Source organism: Bison bison, unplaced genomic scaffold (genome assembly GCF_000754665.1).
Source record: "Bison bison bison isolate TAMUID 2011002044 unplaced genomic scaffold, Bison_UMD1.0 scf7180017864349, whole genome shotgun sequence".
Taxonomy (NCBI): Eukaryota; Metazoa; Chordata; class Mammalia; order Artiodactyla; family Bovidae; genus Bison; species Bison bison.
Genome location: NW_011494921.1, coordinates 2,786,483 through 2,798,019, shown reverse-complemented (window position 1 = coordinate 2,798,019; position 11,537 = coordinate 2,786,483).

Below are 11,537 nucleotides of genomic sequence, written 5' to 3'. Positions count from 1 at the left end.
GTTGGAGAAGACTCTTGAGAGTCCCTTGGACTGCAAGGAGATCCAACCAGTCCATTCTGAAGGAGATCAGCCCTGGGATTTCTTTGGAAGAAATGATGCTAAAGCTGAAACTCCAGTACTTTGGCCACCTCATGCAAAGAGTTGACTCATTGGAAAAGACTCTGATGCTGGGAGGGACTGGGGGCAGGAGGAGAAGGGGACGCCAGAGGATGAGATGGCTGGATGGCATCACGGACTCAATGGACGTGAGTCTGAGTGAACTCCGGGAGTTGGTGATGGACAGGGAGGCCTGGTGTGCTGCGGTTCATGGGGTCACAAAGAGTCGGACACGACTGAGCGGCTGAACTGAACTGAACTGAATGCAGGCGTCCCTGATAGCTCAGCTGGTAAAGAACCCGCCTGCAACGCAGGAGACCCCAGTCCAGTCCTGCGTGGGGAAGATCCACTGGAGAAGGGATAGGCTACCCACCCCAGTATTCTTGGGCTTCCCTTGTGGCTCAGCTGGTAAAGAATCCCCCTGCAATGTGGGAGACCTGGGTTCAGTCTCTGGGTTGGGAAGATCCCATGGAGAAGGGAACAGCTACACACTCTAGTATTCTGGCCTGGAGAATTCCATGGTCCATGGGGTCACAAAGAGTTGGATATGACGAAATGATGTTCACTTTCACTTCAAAGGTTAAACCTTGCTTGTATATAATATTTTTGAAGTATGTTATTTTTTACTCAGTACTTTGTGCATATTATTCTAGAGTATTTCAGTCCTTGATATTTCTATGGAGAAATAGGTCAATTGGAATTTTTCCACTGGATTTACCTAGCATTTTCTGCCCAAAATACTATTTTTCTTTTTCCATCATTTAAATAATTTATCTAGGATATGACATGGTGTCAACTGCTACATGATTATTTTTCCCCTTGGGATAAAATCCCTTTCAAACTGAGTTTTACAACTTTCTTCCATTAAATAGAATTTTTTCTATAATAACATTAGAAACATTTTATTAGATGTTGAGCGGTAAAACATATTTATGAAACTGCCTAATTTTCGTTTTCCTTTCACCTTGTTTAAGCAAGAAAATGCTTCCAGTAATTAGATACCCTCCTTGTACTCCAGAATGCATCCACTCCTTCCCCCCTCAGAGGTAACCCCCACCATGAATTTTGTTTTAGTTATTTCTGAGACTTTAGAAACTGTTTTTCATCATGTTTTTCCCCCTGAACAAAGTGTTGTTTAGTTTTGTATGGTTTTGAAATTTATGTAAATTGAGTAACATCATAGGTATCCTTCAACTTTTATTTTTATTTGATACTGTTTTCCATAGAGCCAGCCATGGTATTCAACGTGGCTGCACCTAATTTTACTGTTCTATATCATGATATTGTATATGTTGTCCACAATTTATTCATTCTATAATAATAATATGTGAGTTACTTTTACTTAGGAACTATTGGCAGAAATACTGCTATATTTCTGCAGCTTTGGGAACTCTTATACAAGAATTTCTCTAAGCCCAGGAGTAGAACTGCTGAGTCATGGGTTTGAGACATCTTCAACTTTACTAGATAATGCCAAATTGTTTTCCAAAGTGATTATAAAATTTTATACTCCCCAAACGTGACATAAAAGTCCAGGTTCCTACCCACCATCAGTTACACTTGTAATTGTCAAATTTTACCTGTTATTTTGTTAAGTGTAAAACAATATCTGATAGTTGTTGCAACTGGCAATTTCACGAGCCTGTAATTAACATTTGCCCTTTTCTGTGTTCTTTTCTGTGAAGTGCTTGTTCATAACTTTGGATTGTTGACTTGAAGAAGTTCTTTGTATATTTCAGGTCCAATTATTAATCAGTTATAATTCTGCTTGTACTGTTTCCCAGTTTAAGGATTATCCATCATGTCTACACACTTTATCTGTAAGATCTTTGGATGCATAGATACTCCTCATTTAATACAGCAAACTTTGCCATCATTTCCACTATGCTCTGTGGGTTTGCATATTTTTAAACTATAAGTTACTTATATGATAAATCATAACATGTTTATGCTTTGTCTCTCACCTTTACCCCATCTAGAATTGCCTATTTTGTCCTTTTATGCAAGTTGTCTATCATATAGACTTGTAGTCTGTATTATCATATTTTTATGCAAGTTGGGGCTCTCATTTTTCCATTCTGCATGTGGGGCTTCCTTATCTCTTGTATTGATATCTAAGCAATTATATCTTTAAGTATATTTCTTACATTGTTATCAAAAATGTTTTCAAGATAAATAATATGGCTTCGCTGGTAAATCCTACCAAGCATTTACAGAAGAATTAATACTCATCCTTCCCAAACTCTTTCAAAAACTGAAGTAGAGATAACACTGTTAAACTCATTTTGCAATGTCAACATTATCCTAATTCCAAAGCCAGACATGGACACTACAAAAGAAAAAAAATGCAGACCACTTTTCCTGGTGAACATAGATGCTAAATTCCCAACAAAAACTAGGATGCAAGAGTGACTCAATATATGCAAATCAATAAGTGTGATTCACCACATTATTAAGTTAAAGGGTTAAAATCATATAATCCTCTCAAAAAATTCAGCAGAAGTATTTGAAAAAAGCCAAGATTTTTTCATAATAAAAATCCTCAATAAATTAGGTACAGAAGACATGTTCCTCAATATAATGAAGGTCATCTATAAGCTCAAACCTAACATCATATACTCAGTGAGGAAAAGTTGAACAAGACAAGGATGCCCACTCTCACGATTTTTCTTCAGTATAGTACTGGAGGTCCTAACTAGAGCAACTAAAGAAGAAAAGGAACTAAAATGCATCCAAATTGGAAGGGAAGAGGTAAAACTGACTGCAGATGATATGGCCTTATACATAGAAAACCCTAAGGATTCCATTCCAAAACTGTTAGAATTAATAAGTGAATTTAGTCAAGTTGAAGGATACAAAATACAAAAACTTAGTTGTGTTTCTATACACTAAAAATGACCCATCTAGAAGAAAAATAGAGAAAACAATGCCATTCACAATAGCATCAAAGACAGTAAAATGGGATTGCCTCAAACTAAAAAGTTTCTCTACAACAAAGAAAAACTATGCAGCAAAAATATCAACCATGGAATGGGAGACAACTCCTGCAAACCATCAACTGATAAGGAATTGAGATCCAAAAATGCAAAAGGAACTCTAGCAACTCAAAAGCAAGAAAGCAAATAAAACCAATTAAAAACTTGGCAAAGACTTAAATAGACATTTTTTTTCCAAAGTAGGCATACACATGGCCATCGGATATATTACAAAGTACTCAACATCACCGATCATCAGGGAAAAGCAAATCAGAACCGCTTAATAAAAGTCTGCTCATTAATTCCAAAGGAGGAATGAAATGGCTAGATAGAGCCTTCAAATCCTCTCCTTAAGCACCTAAAGTAGATGATGGTTTATAATTCCTACAGTGATGCTCAGGATGCAGATGAGAGACTGACAACAGAGTCTTTAACTCGACTCCAGGACATTTTAGTGTCAAAACAGCATACAGCACTCTAGATGAGGCTACAAAGGTTTCTTCTTTCATTGTGCATAAAAGTTATGCATTCTACTGATAACTTGAGTGCATTTTATTTCTTTATTTCTTTTTATTATTTTTAATTTTTACGGCTACTGTTTGAATGAAAGACACTAAGGAGTAATGCAATTTTGAATAATAATTTAGCAGCAATGATAGAGAATATGCTTCCATCCTGAGTCCCTGGGATCATTCTAAACATTGATTTATGATATGTTCTACACATTCTATCTGCCATGACTGACCTGGGTCTGCCCATTTGTAAGGTTCTCAGTGATCTACTACTTGTGTTGCTGATATGAAAAAATGACCTGGGAAATTGGAAAGTCAGTCTCTTTCTTGTTCTCAATCTGTCTGATAGCACTGTGTTTAAGAACATGAGTTTTGGAATGTTATAAATCTAGGTTCAAAGGCCAGTTATTTGAGTTACTTCATCTTTTACAATTTCATCAGTAAAGCGATGATAGTAATAGCTAGTTCATGAGCTTTTTGTGCAAATTAAGTGGGATAATGTGTGTAAAACAGCCCAATACCTCACCATTAATATAAGCTGTTCCAAGACGGGTGGGTCATGGTGGAGAGATCTGACAGAATGTGGTCCCCTGGAGAAGGGAATGGCAAACCACTTCAGTATTCTTGCCTTGAGAACCCCATGAACAGTATGAAAAGGCAAAATGATAGGATACTGAAAAAGGAACTCCCCAGGTCAGTATGTGCCCAATATGCTACTGGAGATCAGTGGAGAAATAACTCCAGAAAGAATGAAGGGATGGAGCCAAAGCAAAAAATATACCCAGCTGTGGATGTGACTGGTGATAAAAGCAAGGTCTGATGCTATAAACAGCAATATTGCATAGGAACCTGGAATGTCAGGTCCATGAATCAAGGCAAATTGGAAGTGGTCAAACAGGAGATGGCAAGAGTGAATGTCAACATTCTAGGAATCAGCGAACTCAAATGGACTGGAATGGGTGAATTTAACTCAGATGACCATTTTATCTACTACTACGGGCAGGAATCCCTCAGAAGAAATGGAGTGGCCATCATGGTCAATGAAAGAGTCTGAAATGCAGTACTTGGATGCAATCTCAAAAAACGACAGAATGATCTCTGTTCATTTCCAAGGCAAACCATTCAATATCATAATAATCCAAGTCTATGCCCCAACCCGTAACGCTGAAGAAGCTGAAGTTGAACGGTTCTATGAAGACCTATAAGACCTTTTAGAACTAACACCCAAAAAAGATGTCCTTTTCATTATAGGGGACTGGAATGCCAAAGTAGGAAGTCAAGAAACACCTGGAGTAACAGGCAAATTTGGCCTTGAAATATGGAATGAAGCAGGGCAAAGACTAATAGAGTTTTGCCAAGAAAGTACACCAGTCATAGCAAACACCCTCTTTCAACAACACAAGAAAAGACTCTACACATGGACATCGCCAGATGGTCAACACCGAAATCAGATTGATTATGTTCTTTGCAGCCAAAGATGGAGAAGCTCTATACAGTCAACAAAAACAAGACCGGGAGCTGACTGTGGCTCAGATCATGAACTCCTTATTGCCAAATTCAGACTTAAATTGAAGAAAGTAGGGAAAATCACTAGACCATTCAGGTATGACCTAAATCAAATCCCTTATGATTATACAGTGGAAGTGAGAAATAGATTTAAGGGCCTAGATCTGATAGATAGAGTGCCTGATGAACTATGGAATGAGGTTCATGACATTGTACAGGAGACAGGGATCAAGACGATCCCCATGGAAATGAAATGCAAAAAAGCAAAATGGCTGTTTGGGGAGGCCTTACAAATAGCTGTGAAAAGAAGAGAAGCAAAAAGCAAAGGAGAAAAGGAAAGATATAAGCCTCTGAATGCAGAGTTCCAAAGAATAGCAAGAAGAGATAAGAAAGTCTTCCTCAGCGATCAATGCAAAGAAATAGAGGAAAACAACAGAATGGGAAAGACTAGAGATCTCGTCAAGAAAATTAGAGATACCAAGGGGACATTTCATGCAAAGATAGGCTCAATAAAGGACAGAAATGGTATGGACCTAACAGAAGCAGAAGACATCAAGAAGAGGTGGCAAGAATACACAGAAGAACTGTACAAAAAAGATCTTCATGACCCAGATAATCACAATGGTGTGATCACTGACCTAGAGCCAGACATCCTGGACTGTGAAGTCAAGTGGGCCTTAGAAAGCATCGCTATGAACAAAGCTAGTGGAGGTGATGGAATTCCAGTGAAGCTATTTCAAATCCTGAAAGATGATGCTGTGAAAGTGCTGCACTCAATATGCCAGCAAATTTGGAAAACTCAGCAGTGGCCACAGGACTGGAAAAGGGCAGTTTTCATTCCAATCTCAAAGAAAGGCAATGCCAAAGAATGCTCAAACTACCACACAACTGCACTCATCCCACACGCTAGTAAATAATGCTCAAAATTCTCCAAGCCAGGCTTCAGCAATATGTGAACCATGAACTTCCTGATGGTCAAGCTGGTTTTAGAAAAGGCAGAGGAACCAGAGATCAAATTGCCAACATCAACTGGATCATGGAAAAAGCAAGAGAGTTCCAGAAAAACATCTATTTCTGCTTTATTGACTATGCCAAAGCCTTTGACTGTGTGGATCACAATAAACTGTGGAAAATTCTGAAAGACATGGGAATACCAGACCACCTGGCCTGCCTCTTGAGAAATCTGTATGCAGGTGAGGAAGCAACAGTTAGAACCAGACATGGAACAATAGACTGGTTCCAAATAGGAAAAGGAGTTTGTCAAGGCTGTATATTGTCACCCTGCTTATTTAACTTATATGCAGAGTACATCATGAGAAAAGCTGGACTGGAAGAAACACAAGTTGAAATCAAGATTGCCGGGAGAAATCTCAATAACCTCATATATGCAGATTACACCACCCTTATGGAAGAAAGTGAAGAGGAACGAAAAAGTCTCTTGATGAAAGTGAAAGAGGAGAGTGAAAAAGTTGGCTTAAAGTTCAACATTCAGAAAACGAAGATCATGGCATCCGGTCCCATCACTTCATGGGAAATAGATGGGGAAACAGTGGAAACAGTGTCAGACTTTATATTTTGGGGCTCCAAAACCACTGCAGATGGTGACTGCAGCCATGAAATTAAAAGACGCTTACTCCTTGGAAGGAAAGTTATGTCCAACCTAGATAGCATATTAAAAAGCAGAGACATTTCTTTGCCAACAAAGGTCCGTCTAGTCAAGGCTATGGTTTTTCCAGTGGTCATGTATGGATGTGAGAGTTGGACTGTGAAGAAGGCTGAGCACCAAAGAATTGATACTTTTGAACTGTGGTGTTGGAGAAGACTCTTGAGAGTCCCTTGGACTGCAAGGAGATCCAATCAGTCCATTCTGAAGGAGATCAGCCCTGGGATTTCTTTGGAAGGAATGATGCTGAAGCTGAAACTCCAGTACTTTGGCCACCTCATGCGAAGAGTTGACTCACTGGAAAAGACTCTGATGCTGGGAGGGATTGGGGGCAGGAGGAGGAGGGGACAACAGAGGATGAGATGGCTGGATGGCATCACGGACTCAATGGACGTGAGTCTGAGTGAACTCCAGGAGTTGGTGATGGACAGGGAGGCCTGGCGTGCTCTGATTCATGGAGTCGCAAAGAGTCGGACACGACTGAGCAACTGAACTGAACTGATGCTATCTTATGGGTTGAAATAAGTGGCAGACATTAATGGTAAATGTGTGTTTATCTTTGGGAACCAAGGCAAAAGATCATGAAGACTTGATCAACACATCAAGAGATGAATAAGAAAAGGAAACCAGTCAAGAAAGGAAGAGATAATAGATGAAAGAAAAGTGGAAAAATATATTTTTTTTAAATGTATACAAGTAATTTTAAAAAGTAAGAGACTTCTAAAATCTAGTTAGGCTTCTGACTTTAAATGAAGAATATCCTTATGAAAGTTAAAGTTGCTCAGTCCTCAGTCATGTCCAACTCTTTGCAACCACATGGACTATATAGTCCATGGAATTCTCCAGGCCAGAATACTGGAGAGGGTAGCTTTTCCCTTCTCCAGGGGATCTTCCCAACACAGGGATCAAACCCAGGTCTCCAGCATAGCAGGCAGATTCTCTACCAGCTGAGCCACAAGGGAAGCCCAAGAATACTGGAGTGGGTAGCCTATCCCTTCTCCAGCAGATCTTCCTGACCCAGGAATTGAACCAGAGTCTCCTTCATTGCAGGTGGATTCTTTACCAACTGAGCTATCAGGGAAGCCCAATTTGCTTATAATAAAGAGCATAAATCCTAAATATTGAGCTCCTAAATATAAACCCTAAATATTGAATTTATATAAATGCCTCTACAACTACCAAACAAATAAAAATAAAAGACAATTTATAGTTCTCCCAGAAGGCTCTGTCATAATTAATACAAATCAACAACCGCCTTCCAAAGATAATAGCTATTCTAACTCCTATCTTGGGTGTCATACAAATGGAATGACACCACATTCACGCTTTTGTGTCTGACTTCTTTCAGTCAGCATAGTATCTATGAGAATTATCCATGTCCCTACTGCTATTAACTATTCTAGTAGAAGAATATCCCACAAATGTGTTTATCCTTCTACTGGTGAACTTGAGATGGTTTACACTTGAGGACTATTAAAGCAGCTATGCGTGCGTGCACAGGCTCTAAGCTGTGTCTGACTCTGCGACCTCAACTGTAGCTCAACAGGCTCCTCTGTCCATGGGATTTCCTAGGCAAGAATATTGGAGTGTGTTGCCATTTCCTCCTCCAGTGAATCTTTCCAACCCAGGAATCCAGCTTGCGTCTCCTACATTGGTAGGTGGGTTCTTTACCACTGAGCCACCAGGGAAAGCCCATTAAAGCAGCTATCATTTATTATAAACTTTTGAATACATGTCTTTTAATAGAAACGAACACTCACTGTTTGGTTTATAACCAGAACTGAAATCACTGAATTAAAGAGTAAATGTGTTTAGCTTTTGTGAGATACTGCCAAATAATTTCATATGTGGTTGAAACAAATTACACTCCTACCTAGCAATATCAATGCCCCAAATATGCCACACCCTTGGCAACATTTGATACTGGCCATTGTTTGAGTTTTAACTAACCTGATCTGTGGTTATTACTTTAATTTGCATTTCTATAATAGCTAATGAAATTGAGCATCATTTTCTATTCATCACAGCCATTTGGACATTCTTTCTGAGGTGACTGTAGAAGGATTATGCCTTTTTTTTTATTAATAGAAATTGTACCGCTCACTTATTTAGTTACTTAAAAACTTACATTGCACTTAAACCATCTGTTATTCATCTCAAATCCTGTGTGTGATATAAATTCAGAATGAAGATTCATATTTTAAAAAATTTCTATACAGCTATCCTTTGACTGGGCTTCCCTGGTGGCTCAATGGTAAAGAATCTGCCTACCAGTGTAGGAGACACAGGTTCGATCCCTGATCCAGGAAGAGCCCTTGGCGACCGAAACTGTAATCCATTCCAATATTCTTGCCTGGGAAGTTCCATGGGCCTTGGAAGTCTGGTGGGCTAGTCCACGGGGTCACAAAAGAGTCGGACACGACTGAGCAACTGAACGAATGACTCTTTTGCTGCCACACAGTTTAGTGACTGGTTCTGGGGCTCTTGTTGTGTGTCCTGTATGTGGGTCTGTTCCCGGGGCCTTTGTGCTGATCCATTTGACTGTTCTTCTATTCTTGTGCCAATGCAACCCTTCATATCTGTATCTTAATAGTAAGTCTTGATACTTAGTGGTATAAATCCTCCAATTTTGTTTTTCTTCTTCCAGACTACCTTGGCTATTCTAGTTCCCTTAGATTTGGATATAGATTTTAGAATCAGCTAGAAGCCCATTTCCCAAATCGTTCTGTTCCTCTGTATCTTTGAGAAGCAGGTAGTCAGTGAGAACAGTAAACTCTAGTACAAATGTCCCAAGTTACTTAAATTCCTAAAATATGCGTCTGTATTTTTTTAGCCTTATTTTCCAAGCATTCCTCTTCACTAACCTCTCACTGTCCCCTGCGTGTTTATTTAAATCCCTGCCTCTGTCATTCAACAGCTGTGTCCCCAGCTGGAGTGCTCTCCCAAGTCCCTTCTACCCGTCTAAGCCTTATTTCCGTCTCTGAAGTTTCTGTTCCCAGAATCACATGCCACTTCCCACAGCAGCTTTCTCCTCTCCCTCTACCCCTCGTTGAACACCGCCTCATTGGACCTCCCACCGTAGTTGCTTCCTGCTGCACCAAATAAAATTTGGACTAATATAGCCTTACAGTTTTAGTTCCTATTTTATGGGATAACTTTTGGCAAGAGTCTTGCTTTCAGATTTTGTGTGTGGTATAAATTCATTAGATGTTGTGATAGACACTAGGATTCAAAGGCCCGCAGAGAGTCCACATCGCCACATGGGTCACTTCTGCTGTGATTTTGTTTCAAAAGTCCTTTAGACCCGACGGACTGTAGCCCGCCAGGCTCCTCTGTCCATGGGATTCTCCAGGCAAGAATACTGGAGTGGGTAGCCATTCCCTTCTCCGGGGGATCTTCCCAACCCAGGGATCAACACTCAGTCTTCAGCATTGCAGGTAGATTCTCTACTGTCTGAGACAACAGGGAAGCCTTTAGACTTGACTACACAATCATAATAACTAGAAGGAAAGTACAGTCTTATAATAATATTCATTCTACATGCTTCATGAATCCAGAATCATGCAACAAAACAATTAACACAGTGATAGTTGAATTATGGGTAATATTAATTAGGATGGAGTCCCTCCCTGCAGTGAGCTTACTCCCTACTGTCCTGTCGTGACTAAATCAGGACCCACAGGCTTTCACGATACAGTGTAAACGGTGCTCCATTATGTGCTGGGCAGAACTTACTGACTAAACCCATGAGCTAGTGCGGTCCAAAGGAAGCCACGTGCTAAGTCGCTTTAGTTGTGTTTGGCTCTTTGTAACCCTATAGAATGTAGCCGGCCAGGCTCCTCCTTCTGCGGGATTCTCCAGGCAGGAATACTGGAGTGGGCTGCCATTTCCTTCTCCAGGGGATCTTCCCAACTCAGGGTTTGAACCCACATCTCTTACGTCTCCTGCATTGGCAGGCAGGTTCTTTAAAGGAAGTAAGTTCAGGTATTACTTGAGGTGGCCAATTTGGTACATAAGAAAAGTTCCATTTTGAAGAGTAGATATACATGAACAGCTGCACATATAATTACAGGTTTTAGGGATATACATTTGATCTACAGAAATAAAGTCCTAACAGGCTTGTCTCTGGTCTGAGGAACAGAATCTCAAGTAGTGATGCTGGGTAAAGATGGTGCCATGGAGAACTCACAGCCGATTAGCGATCCATCCCCTTGGAAGCAGGGCATGACAGAACGTGAAAGAGATCTGTCTTCAACCTAATTTTTTCTTTACTGTTACTATAGTCCTTAAGAGAAAGATGACAGCCTACCATTTAGAAAACGTTTCTCTTAATGATTGCTTATTTGCATGAAATCTTAACATACTAGATTCTATAACTGTTCAACTTCCTCACTAAAATTACCTAACTTTTATTTTTGCACAAATATAACATGCCTATCATTTTGAAAAAATGTATCCGACTAATATCACTAATTACAGACTTATTACAATCTTGCCTGCCAAGATAATGAAAGAAATTGTACATGAACCACTCTTAAATTACATATTGGTGAGCAATAAATTTTCTTTCTATCAATCATGATTTTTCCCCAATGAACTATGCAATTTGTGGATCCATTCATTCCTCTGAATTGTTTTGTTATCACTGGTATATTCAAATTTGCAGGAAGAATTGTAAAGACTGGTTAGGGAGAAAAGACGGTGTTTCACATAATGATGTGTACTAATGAAAATGCATTGAAAAAGTCATTATTAATTAACTCACTGAGGTTACTCAAGGGCAGA